The following is a 22027-nucleotide window of genomic DNA, read 5'->3' on the forward strand; positions in this document are numbered from 1 at the left end:
CATTGGTCTTGGTATCAGTTATGTGTTCTAGTATCAACTATTTTGGTCATGTCAGTTGTATCTCTTCAATTTTTTGTTGTGGTATTCTTGGTATGTGTGGAATCTATATCTTTAGAGTTTAGAGATGTTGTTCTTGAGTTTTGTGATAATGGGTCAACCTACATGGGTCTGGATGACCCTATCCCATTCTAGTAATCTCGATATATGCATCAACAAATAAATTATGTAAAAAGAAGCATTTAAATATCTCATGGAGTCTGATGTGGTTGTTTATGTTTAAATTTTTATTGGATAACATTTTGAGATAGGTCAACACATTATCACGGTGTATGTGTCCTTTGGTATATATAAGTGTATGAGATGTATAGGTTTAGAGATATATGAAAATATATATGCATTTGTGAGTGTAGCAGTAGAGATAGTAGAGATGAAAAATGTGAAGTGTGAGTTGTGGATAGCAAAGACAATTGGTACAGAATCAGAGTGCAGATGGTATTACAATGTTGCAATAGTCCTTTATTGGATATATTGTAAGTACTTAAGGATAGTTGTACATAGATCTTTCACTAGATCTGTTGTAAGGTTTGTAAATTGTGATTTGAGCTTAACCTTGGAACTGATCTTATGCATTTGGAGATGGAATCATTTTTAGTTCAATCATTCCTATTGTAGTGAGCATTTAGATAGTAAGCCATTTTTATATCTTTGCAATGAGAATTCTAACAGTGAGCCATTTTTGTATTTTGGCAATGAGCCACTCAGTAGTGAGCCACTTCTTTTGTAAAACACTATATAGCTAGTTATATTCTGAGTTAACCATCTCTGTGGTTTTTCCCATTTTGGTTTTCCATGTATAAAATCGGGTGTTCCTTGTGTGTTTGTGTTTTTCATGTTTACTCTACATTTGTTGTTTCATGTATGTAATGAATAATTGATGAGTTTGATTTTATCAACATAAGGTTTAAGTCTAGTAAAAATTTTAAGATCTATGGGAATACTGGTTCACCCTCCCTCTCAGTCTTATGGTGCTTTCAACCAATCTAACAATTGGTGTCAGAACTTTAATCCCTTCCTTGGAAGCTTAACCGCTTGAGGGAGATCTGTGTTGGTTGAATCATGGAACCTATGTGAATGACTAGAGAATTTTAGTTGGATGAAGACTTGCAGGAAGCACTTGAAGATTTAGAAAGTGTTGAATCAAGGAATGAGAAATTGAAAGAGAATATGAAGGTAGAAAATGAATGCATGTAGAAGTCAAGAGAAAAAAAATCAGAAATTCAAATTGAGGCATAAGGAGGTGAATAATCAGTTGAAGTAGGTGAATGATACTATTAAAGATCTTATGTATAAAATTTAGGAGAAAGACAAGAGAGAGCAATCTCTAAAAGAATCAATTAAGCTAAAATATGAAGAATTTGGAAAGCTAGAGAAACAAGTGAAGAGGATTAAGGTTGAAAACAAGGTCCTTGATAGTAGAAAGCTCCTAGAAGATTTGATTAGCATGCAGAATGCTCATTCGGACAAGACTGGACTTGGATTTTAACCCAGTGGGTGTTTTGATCCGAATGGTAAAGACAAAAATAAAGAAGTTAAAGCTAAAGTTGAGAAGAAATCAGAAGATGTAAGAAAGACCTAGAATCATAAAACTAATGCAAGAAGACCACCAGTTCATCAACCTAATGCACAAAGGTACCCATATTTTAATGGTTATTATTTTCAATGCAATAAATTTGGACATAAGGCTACAAAATGTAGAAGCATTTAATGTTATAGTTACAAGAGGTTTGGTCATAAGGCAAATCACTGTAGAAACCATATTGTGAGTTAGAATCATAATCCAATTGAAGCAAACAAGAGTAATTACAACTTTCATGGATATTTTTATACTTCCAATGGCTATGGTCGTAAAGCTAATCAATCCAAATATAGATCTCATCCGGTAAACTCTACAAGGAAGGTTATCAGTTGTTTCAAGGGCAACCAGTCCAAATATTATACTAATCAATGTGAAAATGGAAATATGGAGAAATCTACTAAGAAGAGTGTGATGAAGAATGATGAATCAAAGAAGAAAGAATATTTAGTTTTGGAGAAAGAAGGAAGTGAGCCTGAAGTATCAGAATCCAATGCAGGCACCTCTTCCTTTGATAACTAAGTATATTTCTTTGGCTTAGGGGAGTTATCTTTTAAAGAAAAATATTTCACTCTCCCTTGTTTGAATGGATCATGTCATTGATCTAGCATGACTATGTTTAGAGGTTATTTGGTAATCGAAGAACTTTTTGCTGACATCATTGATAAGACATTTCTTGGTGGAAAAACCCTAAAAGTAGATTTTTGGCAAGATAAGATTGGTTTCTCAAATTCATTCTTTCATTGTCAATCATGTATCCTTTAGAACATTGTGAATAGTAGAGGAGAAGTAGAGTAAGAGGGCAGACCATGCAATCATCAAAGGCCAGATGATCATCAAAGAATCTAGCAGCAAGTTTCAGGTCTTGAACAAGGTATTCCTAGATGAATTCGACCTGAAGAAAATTAGAAATATTGAAGCTAATCTAAATGATGTTGAGTTGTAGAGAATTAAGGAATTCGAGAGAAAACGTCTGAATCTATGGATAGAATTCCCTTGGTTTAATAATGCAGAGGTTATTAGAGTGATCCTTAATCATATGTCGGATGACAACATCATGTTGGATAAACCCTATCCAATCATGAAGGAGGCTATCTCAGTGATCATCAGTTTATGCAACAATGGAAATGTTCTAGCTAAAAATTCAATTAAGAATAGAGAAGTGGAAGCCCTAACCGACATAAAGGGTGATCAATGAGCATTGATCATTGACAATATTATCAACCCCATCATGAGGTATGTTGCCTACAATATTTCTTATAAGATCTACTTCAAGAATAGGAAAGGCGTCACTTTAAAAATTGTAGTATATATGGCACATATGCTTGTAATGGAAAACAAATCATTTGATGTGTAAATTGTTGAGAGAATTGTTTTTAGAAAATTTTAAACTATTAAAAGGGTAAAATTATTTGTTCCAATTTGGTTCATTGCTTGTGTGTTTATTCATGTATTGTTTGGGATCCCTTTCGAAAAAAGAAGATGTTATATAGGAATCTGGTGTCCTGGTTGAAAGGTAGATATTCAAATATTTGAATAGTTTGAATAGTAAAGAGGAATCTTGTAATTCATATTTCAAATAGTTTTTTGGACATGTGGAGTGTTGGCTTGGTATCCCCTATTTTTGGTTCTGGAGGTTCTTCCTCTAGAAAGAAGAAAAGAAGATAATATATTTTTATTAGTGTTTTGGAGTCAAAGAAAAGCAAGAAGGATTTGAAAGAGGAAGAAATTATTTTGATTGAGGATCCAAAGTCTCATGTAGCCAGTCTCGTGTAGCCAGAGGAGACTCGACGGTTGTAGAGTAGGAAGCTAGAGAATCAGATGATGAATCAAATTTGCTAGAGTTAGTTGGTAGCATAAATGGAATTGAGAAAATTGGAAAGATGTGTCTAACTTTAGTTGAGTCAAATATAATTGAAGGTATTTTTTTGAATCACTTGGTCCAGAATAGCATGAGCATTGAGGATATCAGTAATTTGCTTCTATAATCTCTAACTAAAGCTCTTAAGGACAAGTTATCTGAGCAATCTGTTAAGGTTAGAGTATCTAAGGAAAAAGTTTTTTATATGAAGAATCTATTAAATGAATGTGATGATGTGAAGAAAGTTTTATCAGTGTGCATTAAGGAATTGAGAGATTGTATCTGCAGTGCTAGCAGAGTCTATAGGTATTGTATCTCTTGGCTAGTAGCAACAGTAAAGCACAAAGCCAAAATTGATGGTATTCAAGAAGAACTAAGTACTTTGGGAAAATATTTTGATTTTCTGGAAGATAAGGATGGTGAGTAGAGAAAAAGAATAAACTCTTTTTAGGCTGAACTCTTATTCTTGGAAAGGCAAAGAGAAGACTTTATAAGTATGTTTTGGAAAGTGAAAGAGATAATGGAAGCAAAGTTCGAGCACTTTTCAGCATTGCTTGGCAGTGCAGTTGAGTATGAGAAGAACCCATCTGCTCTGGACAATTTCTCCCATGCTATTAATCTATTAGTGGAATGCATAAGCCTTTTTAGTTAGCATTAAATTAGTCATAAATTCTTGGGATTTTCTTCTTTTGGAGCTGAAGGAGAAATACAAGCTCATCTTTTCGAAGAAGAGCAACTTAAGGTTTTATCTAGTTTGGTATTTAGTATTTGACATTTTTGAAGTTGTATATATGCTTTGTTTTTTTTCTTTTCTTTTTCATCAAATGCATCCTTTGTCCTTGATGTCAAAGGCGGAGAAAGGATTGATCTTTTTGGAGATAAATGAGTTAGGGGGAGTTGAGTTATATGCAAATATGTTTTGGATATGTTTTTTCATTAATGAGAAAGGGGGAGATTGTTAGACTTGTATGAATATTGTTGTCATTGATGTCAAACCAGTTATTCAGTTTGGACCGAACAACATATGTAGTATATTGAGCTCAAATCTTTTATCTGGTTTGGTCTGAATCTTGTATATAGTTGGTTTGAGTAGTTTTTCTATGAGAAGGTGATGTGCATTCTGGTATAGCTATTATATGTGATGCAACGAGGTATAGTTGATCTAATAGAGTGATTTGTGGAAGTTCTTTGTTAGTTATGTGTTGTAGAATTTTGAGTTGTGTTTACATTGGTCTTGTTAGGTCTTAAATGTGAACCCTTGTGAAATTCCTGAAAACTTAACACTTTTGAGGTAACATGGGAACAACCAAAGGTTGTGGGTGACTTATGGCTTGGTTGAACCTCCAAATTAAGTTGGTTCCTTCTTGAATACTTTACCTAAACTAAATAAAACTTAAAACTTGAAAGGAAAAGGGAAGAAGGATAACTTCTAAAAGAAATGACTGAAAATCAAAATCAAGGTGATGCATCAAACTTAAACAAATAATGCTATTCCTTTCAGGCACAATGGAGCCAAAACATCAAGCTGTAGAATACAACCTTGAAGGAATAACCTTACATAATAGTGTTTCACAAGAAGGCTTTGATGAAGCAAAATCAAAAGGACATAATCACAACTGAAAAATTTCCAATCTATTACGCAACTTATGGCCTATGTAGAGTAAACAGTAACTTGAATAAGATGTAGAAATGAGACATAAACTCAACGTTTCTGAAAAAAACCACAAAAGCTAACATCGATCGCTAGATTTCACACAAGATATAAATCACAAGGTAGATCCAAAGTCTGATATATTATGCTCCCAATGCATCCAAGAAACAACTCTCTAAGAGATACAGAAAAAATCACAAGCACAATGTGAAGGACAGAATGTGTCACATCACCTAGGCTCCCCCCTCCAATGAGTGACAAACAATCACTTATACAAAAGCTTCCCAAAATTCAAATTCAAATTTTGGCTCCAAGAATGGTGTGTTGTCATGAACTCCAAGCCTTCCCTTTAAATCAGGGACCTAACTAAAAGTAGACTTCGTCCAAACTACTCAAGAAGTAACCTAATTGAAAACAACCTCTTGGGTTGAATTCAATTGAAAATCCCTCCAAAATAGGGATGAAACTGAAAGACTCAAGTAGTTAACATCATAAAAATTCTGTTTGACTAAACCTTCAACTACTTGGACTCTCTAATTGGACCCAAACTGCTAATTAGGTGGCCAAAACACTTACTCCAACTCCCACAAATCTGTAAAACTCCAAGATTCAAACTAAAACTTTAAAAGACAACTAAGCCTTGACTTGATTTCATCTCTTATCCTTTCCCACTTGGCACTACTATTTTGCATTTCAAATTAATATTTATTTAAGGTGATTCATAGATATCACTTGAATAAATATTTTACAAGTTTATAATACAAAACAAAGAAAATTTATAAAACCCCCCCTAAAAATATGACTTAAAAAATTAAGTGTTAATTAAACACTTATACATGAGGTACACGAAATTTTAAAAATAAGGCTTTGTTTATTTAGAAGAAAATAAAACACAAGCCATTATTTCATCGAGCACTTAGGGTTTGCAAAACCTAAGCAACAAAGAAGGGCAAAAAGATGAAAAGATATTTCATGTTTTCATTAACTGCTTGATGTTTGAGGGCACCACCAAGGTTGTGCTAGGGTTTACAGATGAATCTTAATTTTTTGGAGGTTGAATCTTTGTGCCTCTACTAAAGATTTACATTGGGTAATCTCTCTATGCTTTGGATTTGTATCTTTTATGAATGGTTTCATATATCTTTTATGGTTTGTGACTGATGACCATGGCTACCATGACTATGTTTTGGTGTTTTGGTCATTTTATAGTTTTGCTTCTTTTGTGAAAGCTCTCAATATTGATCATTCCTTGAATATTGTTGGTTATTGTGTATTTCATAGCTCCATACATTTTATCTTGATTGGCTTTTTGCCTTTCTTACTATATATGATTGTCATGAATTACCTTGCTATCTTTGATTATTTATTATCTTTGATGCCTCTTCATGTTTTGAAGAACTCAAGTTGCTTATGGCAGTCCCTTTTGGAGAAGTTGTTGCAGTGAAAATATATCATACCATTGATATTTGACGGTGACTTAGGGTAATCCTTGTGTTTGAACTATTGGGATATTTCCATACTAGAGTTTGATGCCTTGGAAACCACTGTTGAGCTGACACTGTACCTAGAGATGTTGATTCATTATTGTAAAACATCGTCAATGTCCTTATTGATTGTTAACTATGGGTCTTTCAAATTCTTCTATAGACATTGTTGACTTTGATCTCGAGTGCATGAATTTCTCTTATGAGTCATATGATGAATGAGCATTGTGACCATATGATTTTTATATTGTTTCGATAGAAATATTGTTTACTCTCATGGTTATCTTGTTATTGTTGAGCTGGAGAGTGTTGATGTTCTTCTTTTCACTATGCTTTAGGACTATAAACTAAGATAGTCACTACCTTTAACACTCACTGTCTTACATGAGAATGTGACTGTCCTTTTCAAGGACTTGAGTTACTACCATAAATGTCTAGATTATGGTCATTAGCTAAGAAGTGTCTCGTTTGACATTGTATTTTGATACCACTATCATGTTTATAGATGCATAATTCACCATACACATAAATCCTCTTGACATTGACTGTTATGGTTTTGATTCATACACTTAAGCTATATTGTGGTGGTGATATGAGAAAAGACACTTCTCTATGATTTTATAACTAGTGTGACCCTGTGGCTACCTTTTTTGGCTTTCAAGACTTTTATACATTAAAAGTCTTTACCCATTCACCTTCTTGATTGCAAACAATGTCACAATCTTGGCTTACACATCCCCTTTTGATATTGTTTACTCTCTTCACTATGAATGCATTTTTGTGCACTATTTCTTTTTCTCACAATGGTACTCACTGTGTTTACATTTTGACACTATCCATTGGTGACCTTTGTAATTGTGACTATGACTTATCCCCATGATAACCTAGCTATTATCAAACACTATTATATATTTTTATAATTGCAAATGTTCTTGTTATTCATGACATGAGTACAGTAGTTGTCACTATTGCTATGTAGCTTTTCTAGTGACCTCTATATACACTGCCACCATGCACTGTGCATCTTTACATAAGTGATTATCATTGATATCACTACCTTTCTAGACTGTCGAATACATCTTCATTACCTACATAGTGGCTGCTTTGGTATGCTATCTATCTTTATCTTCAAAACTCCATCACTGCTCTCTTGATTGTATGTGTATGAATGCAAATCCTCTTTGAATAATTATAGGATCTCTATTTATCAATAATATGATTGCTCCTTATTTGAATTTTTGTTACAGCAAGTACCACTGTGTTCAAGAATTGGATAAGTGATTGTATTCAGTGTGTCTAGCTTCTATAGGCTTGCAAGTTAGATAGATGCTACCCTCATTACTCTCACAATCCCTTTGACATACACTATACTTGTCTAAAGATTTGGTACAATACTATCATAAATACCCTGTTGTAGCTTTAATTCTATGAGATAATTGTTTATGGGTATATGTTGCACCTATGTCACCATTGTGACTTACTATTCTATTATGAAACTGTATCATTGAGTTGATTGTTTTGAGGCTCATTTTGACTCTATAGGACTAAATCCACCATCTTATCACTATGACCTAGTGCTATCAAGATATATAAGACTCTTAGAGCTCTATGACTGAGAAATGGTTGTCACTGTGTGGCTGATTTGGACTGAGATCACTAATGACTCTTCATTCTTTTAAGCTTGCTCATTATCCTTGTGCTCAATGCTTTATTTTAGTCTACCCATGATTGTATTTTGTATTGTTGATAAGGAATATTTTGTGACTATCACTAGCCTGAATGTCATCATTATTGAGGCTCATTGTTCTGTGATTATTGTATTTCTGATCTTTCATTGTTATTGTAACAAATACTAAAGTTGCTCTCTCTGATTAGGGACATTGTTTTGACTATAGTTTTGGTCTCATCACTTGGCTGCTCAAAACGTGAGATGTAACTTGGATTCTCTCATAAGTGGTTTTATATAGTAAGCTTAGGAAAGTTTAGAAAATCTTCAGTTATGGGTTCAGTGAACTTTTGTCAGCTTACTACATGACCCACTATGACACAAGCATAAAAATGATTCATTTACAATTACTGATTTGATTGAAACAAGAGATTTCATGTGAAGTATACATATAAATTTAATGTTCCATTATGCTTGATTCTTAGCAATAACTAATCTGATTGGACTCTTCATTTTATGTAATGATGATGCACTGATTCTTTTCCCTCATGATCTTTGATTGTCTCTTGTTTACCAGGAGATGATGTAAGCACCACCATATGCATATCCTCTTAACCACCGATACTCAGAAGTGAAAGAATTTGTGAGGAGAATATGCATATGATGGTACTTATGCCATTGACTTGATGACCAATGGGTAGTTATAGGGACACAAATTCATGAGCGGGGCTCAACCCTTGTGGGAGCCTCATTTACTCCCATTCATACATGAAATCCAAGATTTGTAACAATTTTTTCCCTATTTCTGCACATGAAGCAAATTTGTTAAAAAAATAGTGACTCTCATGAGATGTATTATGATGAATAAGACCTTTCTTTTCTTTATGCAAACTCAAAGTAGATATTACTAGTATATGTGATAGAGGTTTATCATAATCAGTCATTGCTGAGATCTATTAGATCTAATTATCTTTTCTATCTATGTAGGTTTCAGGAGCTACTTGGAAGCAAATGGAGACCACAACTTGACACAATGCAGACATGAGAGACACTCCAACCAGTCAAACAAGGTAATGTTTGGTTACCCTTGACCTCTCTTCCTTGGTTTTTAATAGTTGTTCTCTCTTTATATAGAAAAGAGTAAGGCCACTCTCATGACTTGTGTGAGAGATAAATTTAAGATTTAGTTGATTCCTGATGTATAAAAGATATAAAATCTTTTAAAGTTCAATACAAAAGAAATTTGATATTCCTTACTTGTAATTGTAATATTTTAATCTTTCAAAACTGAATAATGGATAAGCTTAAAAGATGAACCTTTTTCTATATGCATAATGCTTCAACTAAATTGAAACATAGTAAAAATTTAGTAACATCTTTGGTGACATTTGTTGGATGTCTGCCTGCTAGACACAAATAGTAGCCTTTATCCATTGGGTATAGAGTCAACTCTTGATATTGAAATGCAGATTTAAACATCCTTCACTCATTAACTATAAGCATGTGTATGAGTTATGACACCGAGGAACACTCACTGGCATGGTTTTGTTGGTATTTTGGATATGTTGATATGGTTTTTTCATTGATGTCAACACTTATCAACTTTGGCAATGTTAATTGGAAAGCAAGTGACTTATGCACAATCACCGGTATCTTGTTCACCGACAGGATATATTGTTCACTGGCACTTGGAATGACAAGGAAAATACTTGGCTATGTTGAAGACATTGTTTGGACACTTTGTCTTGAAGATTTGTTCATTGGTATATTCATGTTTGCGTTTTGTTGTTACCAGCAAATAGGTCCAGGATAAGCACTGATAGACTTATCTATTCTAGACCAGCACAACACGCTATGGAGATGATTTATTAATGTTGTAAATACATTAAGCTGACATGTTGAATCAAATATTGCATCGGTTATTGTTTTACTTGTAAATTGTTTTTATTGTAATATCTTTTGTAAAGCCAACCTATACATTTTGGTCCTAGGCTTCTGTATATATGTAAGATCTTATTTGATCATAAGTGAGGAATGTGAATGAAGTAAGGTATATGCGAGAATAAGCAGAGCTATACACATGGACATCATTTGAAGGTAGAAGGAAGGTTTTGTGAAGACATATCAGAACTAAACCGATACTGAATCCAGCATATGAAGATGCTATTTTGAGTAGTACATCATTATTGGATATAACCATCCAATTGTAGTCAGTGTGACTCCTATTTGTGTTTGAGTAGTGAGCTCTAGGTGCTTGGCCTTTCTACATGTGTAGGACCCCTATTGTATACACATACTATCTGCAGTAGTATCATCTGATTGTGGGTAAGGTTTCCCACCATGGTTTTTCCCCTCACAGGGTTTCCATGTACAAATATTGGTGTTATGTGTTGTGGATGTTATTGTCTCTACGTTTCATGCATTAATCCTTACTGGTACTGCAATTAACTGATAAACTATCTACTGGCATTAACTTTGGTTTACCGGTATTAAGCATTAAGTTTGGTTAAGTTCTTTTTGGTTTGAATTTATTTGACAACTGATTCACCCCCCCTCTCAGTTGTCTCTGGGACCTAACAATTGGTATCAGAGCATATTCCTCTTTTTGTAGAAGTTTAACAGCTTGAGGAGATCCAATGTCTTCTAACTATTTTAGGAAGGATAGTCCTAAACTTGATGGAACCAACTATGGCATATGGAAGATCAGGATGGAGACAAATCTGAATTGCATTAGAAAGGACATCTAGCAAGTTACAAAGAATGACTATACTGCTCCTACTCCTGGTCAACCTAATCCACCAACCTTAGGAAAAGATGAAGAAAATGATTCCAAAAGAAGAGAAACACTTTTGAGTGCATTATCATATTAGCAAATCATGGGATTATCAAATAGATCTACTGCTAAAGCTATTTGGGACCATTTAGAAACATTGAATGAAGGAGATTCCACAGTCAAAATTGAAAAACTTCAAAGCTTCCGGGTAAGGTATGAAAATCTGAAAATGGAAGAAGATGAAAGGATTTCTGCTTTTATGGAAAGAATAAATGAAATTGTATTGGGTATTAAATGTTGTGGAGGAACCTTAAGTGAAGATAAAATTGTTTCAAAAGTTTTAAGAGGATTGCCACCGACATAAAAAATGAAAGTTACTACTATAAATGAGTTAAGAATAATGCCTAATACATCTATAACTAGAGACACATTGATTAGAAAACTTTCAGCTTTTGAAATTGAGGAATTTGGTCCTGTTGCTACTATAAAGATAGATTTAGCTTTTAAGGCATCAACATCATCTGCATCATCATCATTTGACAAGTCTGATTGGAAATCCTTTTATGCAAGAGAACTTGAAGAAAGCAGGAGATAAAATGAAGAAATTGAAGCACTATTTGCAAGGAAAATGCCTAAAGGTCCAATTGGAAGTAAGTATGAAGGTAAAGTACCCTTTAAATATTTAAACTATAATAATATTGGTCATATGGTTTCAAGATACCCTAATAGACATGCAATATTGAAAGAAGAAGCTAGAAGAACATACAAGCCTAACCCTCAATATCAAAGATACAAATTTAAGAAGAATAAAGACAAGTCTTATTATCTTGTTGATGAAGGAGTCACTGATGATTCTGATGAGGATCCAGTAGACAAAGGATGGGTCTTTATTGCTATAATAGAAGATCAACCAACACCTACTATTCAACTGGTAGAGTAGGCTCTGGCATCAAAAATTGAAGTTAAGGATGAATGGATCATTGATTTAGGATCTTCACATCATATGAATATGATAAAAGTAAATTCTTGACTTTTTAGGAATATAATGGAGGTCAAGTAAGATTTGGAGATGATAAAGCTTGTTTGATCAAAGGAAAAGGTAATATATCCCATTATGAGAAACATAATACAGACAATTTTTACTATGTTGAAGGTTTAAAGCATAATCTTTTGAGTGTTGGTCAATTAGTTGAAAAAGGATTTCAGTTACAATTCAAGAATGGGAAATGCAAAATTATGAACAAAACTAGTTTGGAAATTGCAATCGATAATCAAACTACAGGTAATATATTTCATTTGAATAACAATGAAAAGACATGTTTGATTACACACATTGATGAAAGTTAGCTATGGCATAAGAGACTGTCATGTAAATTTTGTTTGCATTGTGAAAATTAGTACAACTAAAGTAGTTAGAAACTTACCTAAGATTGTTAAACCTCACAATCTAGTATATTGGAGAGAGGCAACAAGCACAAGAGTCTACACATTCAACAAAGTTCACATCAAAGGTGAAACTGGTAAGACCCCTCATGAACAATAGTTTGGTATTACTCCTACTTAAAAATTTCATAATATTTAGAAATGTTATATTAGAAGAGATGAGTATATTGGCAAATTTGATCCTAGAAGTGATGAAGAAACATTTCTTTGTTATTCATCTAAGAGCAAGGCATATATATGTTTTAACAAGAGATTGCAAAAAATTGTTGAGAGTACAAATGTGAAAATTGATGAATAGTTTAGAGGAACTTCAAGGTATATAGACTTTGAACTGGCAATAGAGATACTGACAAATGAACCTACATTGAACACACCAGTGCAGAATGAAGATCCAGTTACACCGGTATCATCTAAAAATTCCACTATAACTGAAGAACAGTAGCAAACAAAGATATCGCGATATGTAAGATTGAACCACTCTGAAGATCAAATAATTGGGAAAAAATATCAAGGAGTTATGACAAGAGGAAGACTGGCAAATGAAGAGGTATGTCTTATTTCTCAAATTGAACCACCATCAATTAATGAGGCATGTGAAGATAAACACTAGATTAAAGCTATGGAAGAAGAATTAGAATAAATTGAAAAGAATAACACATGGACATTAGTTCCCCGGCCTAAAGAAAAAAATGTAATTGGAACAAAATGGGTATTCAGAAAAAAACTTAATGAAGATGGTAAGGTAATCAGAAATAAAGCAAGACTAGTGTGTAAGGGATATTCATAGAAAGAAGGAATTGATTACAATGAAACCTTTGCATCGGTAGCTAGAATAGAGGCAATCAGATTATTCTTGGCTTTTGTAGCATATAAGAACTACAAAGTATATCAAATATATATTATTAAATGTGCATTTCTGAATGGATATCTTGAAGAAGATGTTTGCATTGAGTAGCCTGATGGATTGTCTTTGACAGATAACAAATATATGGTTTGTAAGTTAAGGAAAGTTTGTATGGGTTGAAGCAAGGTCCAAGAGCTTGGTATGCTAGATTGGATAAATACCTTTTGAAGATTGGTTTTTCTAAAGGTAATGCTAGCAGCAACTTATACTATAAAGTGACTAATGATGACATCTTGGTTATAGAAGTTTTTGTTGATGATATAATCTGTGGAGGAGAATATGGATTATGTAAAGACTTTTCTATTGAAATGCAGCAAGAATTTGAAATGTCTATGATTCAAGAGATAAAATTCTTTTTAGGATTGCAGATTTCACAAACTGATAAAGGTATATTCTTGAGTCAATCTAAGTACTTGAAGGAGTTACTAAATAAATTTGGGATGGAAAACTCTAAACTGGTATGCACACCTATGACTACAAATGAAAAATTATCACTAAGGGATGAATCTACACCTGTTAATCCGACTAGGTACAAATCTATGATAGGAGGTCTATTGTATTTGACACAAACAAGACCTGATATTATGAATGCAGTATGTATTGTTTTAAGATTTCAGAGTAATCCTAAAGAAAATCATGAATCAACAGTAAAAAGGATTTTCTGATACTTACAAGGCACTACAAATCTTGGCCTATGGTATCCTAGAGATGAAAACTTTGAATTATGTGCATACACAGATGCAAATTGGGCAAGAGATGTAGATGATAGAAAAAGCACCACTGACAGAGCATTTTTTCTTGGAAGTAGATTAATTTCTTGGTTAAGTAAGAAACAAAGTTGCACATCTTTATCAACAGCTGAATCAGAATATGTTGCAGTAGCAACTAACTCTACATAGGTATTATGGCTTAAGTAAATTTTGAAGGACATAAAGGTGAAATGCAAGGAACCTATAACTATCTATTGTGATAATACAACAGCAATTGATATATCTAAGAATTAGATACTACATTCTAAAACTAAACATGTCTCTATCAAATTGAATTTTCTAAAAGAGAATGTTGAAGCAAAAGAAGTAAAATTGGTTTATATGAATACTAAAGAGTAGATTGCAGATATTTTCACTAAGCCCTTACCTAAGGAGACTTTTGAATATCTTAGAGATCAGTTTGGGGTCATACCCTCACTGGTAGATACTTAGATAGTTGATGTTTGTCATCAACTAGCAGAACTAACAGAGAAATCTGTTACTCTAGCTTTGATGAGGAGAGCTACTTCTTAGGGGGAGTAGTTGGTATTTTGTATTTGAACCTGGTTTCTATATAGATTTGGCATTTGATGTCAAAGGGGGAGAGATTGATATGGAAAAACACATGTTAATCCTAGGGGGAGAGACTTTATCCCTTTGGGAGAGATTGTTATTTTGGGAGAGATTGATTACTCTATGTACCTGAATTTTGATTTTTGAATATGATCTCTTTTGGGAAATTGTTGGTTTTTGGTATTTGGAATTTCTGTTTTGGCACTTTGATGGTTTTTCCATCTTGTGTTGCCATCAATGCCAAAGGGGGAGATTGTTGGTATTTTGGATATGTTGATATGGTTTTGTCATTGATGTCAACACTTATCAACTATGGCAATGTTAACCAACAAGCAAGTGACTTATGCACAATCACTGGTATATTATTCACCGACAGGATATATTGTTCACCAACACTTGGAATGACAAGGAAAATACTTGGCTATATCGAACACATCGTTTGTACACTTTTTCTTGAAGATTTATTCATTGGTATATTCATGTTTGCATATTTGTTGTTACTGGCAAATAGGTCCAGGATAAGCAGTGGCAGGCTTATCTATTCTAGATCAGTACAACATGCTATGGAGATGATTTATTAATGTTGTAAATACATCAAGCCGACATGTTGAATCAAATATTGCATCAATTATTATTTTACTTGTAAATTGTTTTTATTGTAATATCTTTTATAAAGCCAACCTATACATTTTGGTCCTAGGCTTTGGTATATATGTAAGATCTTATTTGATCGAAGTAGAAGTGAGGAATGTGAATGATGTAAGGTATATGCAAGAAAAAGCAGAGCTATACACACAGACATCATTTGAAGGTAGAAGGAAGGTTTTGTGAAGACATATCAGAATTGAACCGGTATTGAATCCAACATATGAAGATGCTATTTTGAGCAGTACATCATTATTGGATTTAACAATCCAATTGTAGTCAGTGTGACTCCTATTTGTGTTTGAGAAGTGAGCTCTAGGTGCTTGGCCTTTGTACATGTGTAGACCCCCTATTGTATACACATACTATCTGCAGTAGTATCATCTGATTGTGGGTAAGGTTTCCAACAGTGGTTTTTCCCCTTACAGGGTTTCCACGTACAAATATTGGTGTTATGTGTTGTGGATGTTATTGTCTTTCTGTTTCATGCATTAATCTTTATCGGTACTACAAATAACTCATATACTATCTACTAACATTAACTTTGATTTACCGATATTAAGAATTAAGTTTGGTTAAGTTGTTTTTGGTTTGAATTTATTTGACAACTGATTCACCCCCCCCTCTCACTTGTCTTTGGGACCTAACAGATTTATATATGTGCCCTTGATTAATTAGTGAGGGTTGACTGGTTTGGAAAATTGAAACCTTTTGAGCATAGGATCTTAGACTTGGATACAAGAGAACCTCAACCTAAAAAGAAAAGCAAAAATGTGCTTGGGCAACACTAAAAAACTAAAAACATCTAGCCTATAATGCAATGCAATTTTATTGAAAGAATGAAATATTATTGGCATTGTGTTGTCATTGATGTCAACCGATATAGGATGGAAACTAATATAAGAGATGTATGTGCAACATTATCATTGATGCATACCGGATGTGATGTCTTTGATGTCACGTAGCTTAACACATACATTTGGACTACATTTTTGACTAAGGTTTCTGATGGAGAAGGTATATTGTGGCCAAATTTGATTTTTTTTTGAAAAAATGTCCACATTCATCATAATTCCAATGGAAATTACCCATTTGGTTTCGATGAAGAAGGCATTAGCAATGAGAATTTTCTTTTTTTTCAAAAAGTGCTCGAGTTCGTTGTAATTCCGACGACAATGGCTATTACAAAATTAAAAAAGAGGCGGGGAATTCATTTGTGAATTGCAATTCCGCGTAGGCATCCATGGTGACTTCAACCCCCAAGAACATCAAACCTGCATTGAAGGCAATCCCACATAGGAGGTAGATTCAAATTGCCCTTGTTTTTTATTTCATGTTGCAAAAAATATACATGTGGTGGTTAATTGTCCTAGTTTAATCTCGTAAAACCATAGAACTGTGATTGAGGAGTGAGCATTCAATTTTGTATCAACAATCCCTTCCTCCCATATACGCGCGTGTTGATTGTTCACATGAGATCACATCTCTTTGCGACATCTATCAAACAATTCACAAGCCTTGTCCATGTTTCCACATTTTGCATTCATGTCAAGCAGGGTATTTGAAATGTCAACACCTAACAAAATTCCTCTATCTGTTATGCTTTGATGGAAGTCCATACCCTATTCCAAAGCTCCCATTTTTGCATAGGTAGGGAGGATGCTAGCAAAGGTTGTGGAATTTGGCTTTATGCCTTCCAATTTCATTTGCTTGAAAGTGTTTAAAGCCTTTTCAACAAATCCATTTTGTGCATATCCAACAATCATTGCAGTCCATGAGACAACATTTCTTTCAGGCATTCTATCAAATAGTTCATGTGCCTTGTCTATGCTTCCACATTTTGCATACATGTCTACCAAGCTAGTTACAACTACAACATCTGACAAAATTTCTCTATCCTTTATGCTTCAATGAATGTCCATACCCTATTCCAAATCTCCCATTTTGGCATAGGCAGGGAGGATAGTACCAATGGTCATGGAATTTGGCTTTACACCTGCCAATTGCATTTGCTTGAAAGTTTCTAAAGCCTTCTCAACAAATCCATTTTGTGCAGTTGCAACTACATCTGACAAAATTCCTCTATCTTTTATGCTTTGATGGATGTCCATACTCTGTTCCAAAGCTCCCATTTTGGCACAGGTTGGGAGTAGGTTGGCAAACATAACTAAAGAAATGCAATGATCAGCTCCAAAGACATCAAACCACTACTAACAAAATCGAGAGTCTAAAATATGATAGGGAATAGTGTGAGCTGTCCTAAAATAAAATATTTTATTTTCAATTTCAACTAAAACATAATTACTCAGCCATTTAATGTTATTAATAAGTATTTAAGTTATGAAAGAGATAAATGGTTGGCCACAGGTACATGAGTTACTAAATGCACACAAATAAGTGAATTTGATATTCAAAACTATTTACAATGAATTCAATTCTTGTCCATTAGTCATTTATGTTTGTAATAAGCATCTTTCTTTGTTTTTCTTAATCTTTATTCATAGTTATGTGCATATTTCACATTCTATAATTAGGATATCAATTACTATGGCTGAACACTAGTATGATGTTTGTGTTATGGTATAGATGCATGGAAACATAATTATGGGATTGTGATATTATAGAGATCATAAATCTAGATATCGCATATTAGTTATGGCTCTTCTTGGATTGAAGCCAAAAAACACAATTGAAGATGATGGTACAAATACATTGATCCATGACTCATTTAGTACTCACGCAGTTGATCATGATGATGAAGATGACCTTGATGTTATTGATGATGTCCCTCTACTTGAGAAGGTAGCTGAGGCCCTTTATGAAGGCTCACAGGCAACTCTTCTCTCCGATGTATTGTTTTTGGTGAGCTTGAAGGTTATGAATGGTTTATCCAACATAACAATGTCACATATGGTAAGGCATGTCATATATGTCATAATAAGTTGTCAATCATGTTGTACCATTAATATTTTTTTATTATAACAAATTATATTTTGTTGTTGTAGATTGATAGGTGAGCTCTTGTTACCACCATCAAATATTCTACCTCGCTCATACCGAGAATTATCTGCCATTATGAAAGATATTGGAATGGAGTATCAAGCAATAGATGCTTGCCCCAATGATCATATTATATATCACAAACAACATGAATTTCAAATAGAATGCCCTGAATGTCATATCAGTAGATATCAAACAGATCAAATAACAAAAAGGGTTCCTCGCAAGGTTCTTCACTATATTCCCATTATTCCACGTATGCAACGATTATTCAAGTGCACTAGCTTCGAACAATTTATGGATTACCATGCATGCAATAGAAGTCAAGATGACATTATTTGAATGCCTGTGGATGGTTCAACATTTATGGACATAGAGGAAAAGTGGCCACACTTTAAAGAAGAACCTCGTAATCTCAGGCTTTCATTGGCAGCGGACGGTGTCAATCCATTTGGAGAGATGAGATCTGTTTTACTCAGTGTGGTCTATTTTTGTTATCAAAAATAACATTCCTCCATGGATGTCAATAAAGAGGGAGCACATAATGTTGGAAATGATTGTTCTAGGTATTTTATCATTTAAATATAGTCGTCTAAATTTAATTATAAATATTGCAGTAAAATGGTCATAATAATTATGTAATGTTTTTGTTTTTGTTCACTTGATTAGGTAAGTACCAAGTTAAAGATATGAATCTATATATCAAGCCTCTTATTGATGAGTTGCAGGAGTTATGGAATGGTGTCACTATGTATGACGTCTCTAGACCAATAGGACAAAGACAATTTCAATTCCATGTGATACTTCTATCAATACACGATGCCCCGGGGCTAACACATTTTTGTGGTATGTTATAGTGTTTAAGTTGTGCATGAACATTATAGTTCAAAAAATTATCATATTTAATCCAATTATACATTATCTTGTAGGTCTTCAAACAAAGGGAAAATTTGCATGTCCTGTTTGTGGTCCAAAGATGAAATCTCGTCATTCAAAAAGTTTAGGAAAGCAGGTGTTTGATGAGTATAGGCACTTTCTCCACAAAAATCATAAGTATCGAAATACTGAAAAACATCTTTTCAATGGGAAAGAAGAGAATACATCAAAGCCATGAAGAATGAGACCTCACCTATGGAAGTTGGAATATAATAAAATTAATCATCAAGGTAATGTCATTCCATCTTTTGGTTTGTCATAAAACATCTTTTCTATTTTGTTTTGTTTACTGATGATGTGATTGATGATCATGAAGGTCGTGAAGGTATAAATGACCACCTGCCTAAGGGAATAAAAAGTTATCCCTGACAATTTAGTAGGTTTCCCTACTACGAGCAGTTACAAATTGTTCATTTTTTTGATAGTATGCATATTGGAAAGAATATAACAGAGACATTATGGAAAATATTGGATGGAAGGCGTGACAAAGTAAAAATTGTCAAAATATGTAGTGACATTCAGGATTCCAATCATGCAATGATAAATGTCATTCAATCAAATAGCCATGGAGACCAGATTAATATAAGTGAGCTTCCTTGGTTATTAACGGACTAGCAAAACAATGCTATAAAAGAAGTCATACGAAAAATTTAATTTCCCACAGGATTTGTTGTGAACATAAACAATCTCATATCAAAGAAAAGTGAATTTGGGCCAGGGATGAAAATGTATGATTGGCATACCTTCATTAAGGTAATCCATGTTCTTATGTTTTTAGTATGTATTTAAGTACTGAGCGTACATGTACTTTTCATTATGTTACAAAAAAATGAAAAGATAATTTTATAATTGTTGCATTACGTTCTACCTCTATCTCTCCCAGATGACTTCGACAATAATGTCAAGCAAGTCATATATGATCTTGGAAAATACACAAGGTAAGTAGTGATATTTGTTTAGTTCATTTTATAGATATTATATTTTCGATTTGTTTTACTTCTTATGTAATATATTTTTTTGCATCTTGAATACCTTGTAGGTGGTTGTCATGTAAACAAATCCATAATGACGATATAAAATATTGGAAGAGAAAATTCCTCATTTAATGTGTGAAATGCAAAAGTGTCTACCTCCAGCTTTTTTTAATGCACAAGAACACTACCTCATACACCAAGTTGAGGAGATTGAATTGTGTGGACCTATACACACTAGGTCAATGTGGATGGTTGAGAGGTACTTGAATTTTTTGAAGGCTTTTGTTCGACAAAGAGAACATCCTGAGGGTTCTATGGTGGAGGGATATATGGTATACCAGACTATGGTGTACATTTTTGAATATCTTCCTAAATTTGCAGCAAAGATCCACGTGGACCGCATTTGGGATCCCAACACCATTAAAAAATTCAAAGGGGAGTACTTGACGGGGAAAGGTAGATTGAGGAAAGTGAGAGGTAATTATAAGATGTTATTGTAGTTAATTAATTCTTAATCTTCAAAATAAATTGATTGTAAGACGTCTATTTATTTTTTGTACAGTTGGTCTAGAGTGGGATGCACTACATTTGTATATTGCAAACAATCTTGATTGGATGATAGTATGGATTGAATGTTGTCAACATTCTGGATGCATGTTAACATGGGAAGGTGTGGCTTCATTGGTTAAAGACGCACATCGTAATGGAGATTCCAATGTTATGCAAAGGGAAATTGATTTAGCATATGGTTTAAGAGATAAATAGGTACGTATAAATTTATTAATCACCCATATGTTTATCAACTCACAATGCAATAAATTTTACATGTTTGACATATCGCAGGTCAAACACCACAACACTATGTGCTGCAATGGTCACAAATTTCGCATAAAAAAGTTGGATGACATGAAGAAAACTTGTGATTCTAGCATCACTGCAGTCTTTGAGGTGACAAATATTTCATCGAGAAATGATATTCATCCTCAACAGTCTCAAAATTGATACTATGGCATTTTGGATGATATACTTGAGTGTGACTTTAATTCCTTCAAATTAGTTTTGTTCGTTGCCAAATGGTACAGGCTACGATTGAATAAAAATGATCCTGATAGAACTGTTATTGAACATGATAATGGTTTTATAATGCTAAATACAAGGTCATTTGAACTAGTTGGGGATGAGCCCTATGTTATTCCAAGCCAATGTGAGCAAGTATTTTACTCAGAGGTTCCACATAAACTGGGTTGGTCATTTGTTGTTAGACATGATCCAAGAGGAAGGCTGATAAAGTATAATGTGATGGAAGAAGAAGATATCGAAGAAGAAGATACATGATGATGATGATGATGATGATGATGATGATGATGATGATGATGATGATAATGATGACCTTGATGTTCATGATGATGAGGAATGAAATGTATGAGGAATGCGATTAGTATATTATCTATTGAATATTGACTTCTTGATAGAAGGTTTTTTACATAATTAATTCATTATATTTTGAATTCTAATGCCATTACATAATTAATTCATGATGCACCTTTTAATATGGAGATGGAGATAGGGGGTGTGACTATTTATGTGACAATTTTTAAACTGTGTTTATTTATGGAAATTGGATTGTTTATCAGGGTGTGACTATTTATGTGACAATTTTTAAACTGTGTTTATTTATGGAAATTGGATTGTTTATCAGCTATGTGACTATTTATGTGACCATTTAGTTGAGGAT

This window comes from Cryptomeria japonica, chromosome 6 (assembly GCF_030272615.1).
Source record: "Cryptomeria japonica chromosome 6, Sugi_1.0, whole genome shotgun sequence".
Taxonomy (NCBI): Eukaryota; Viridiplantae; Streptophyta; class Pinopsida; order Cupressales; family Cupressaceae; genus Cryptomeria; species Cryptomeria japonica.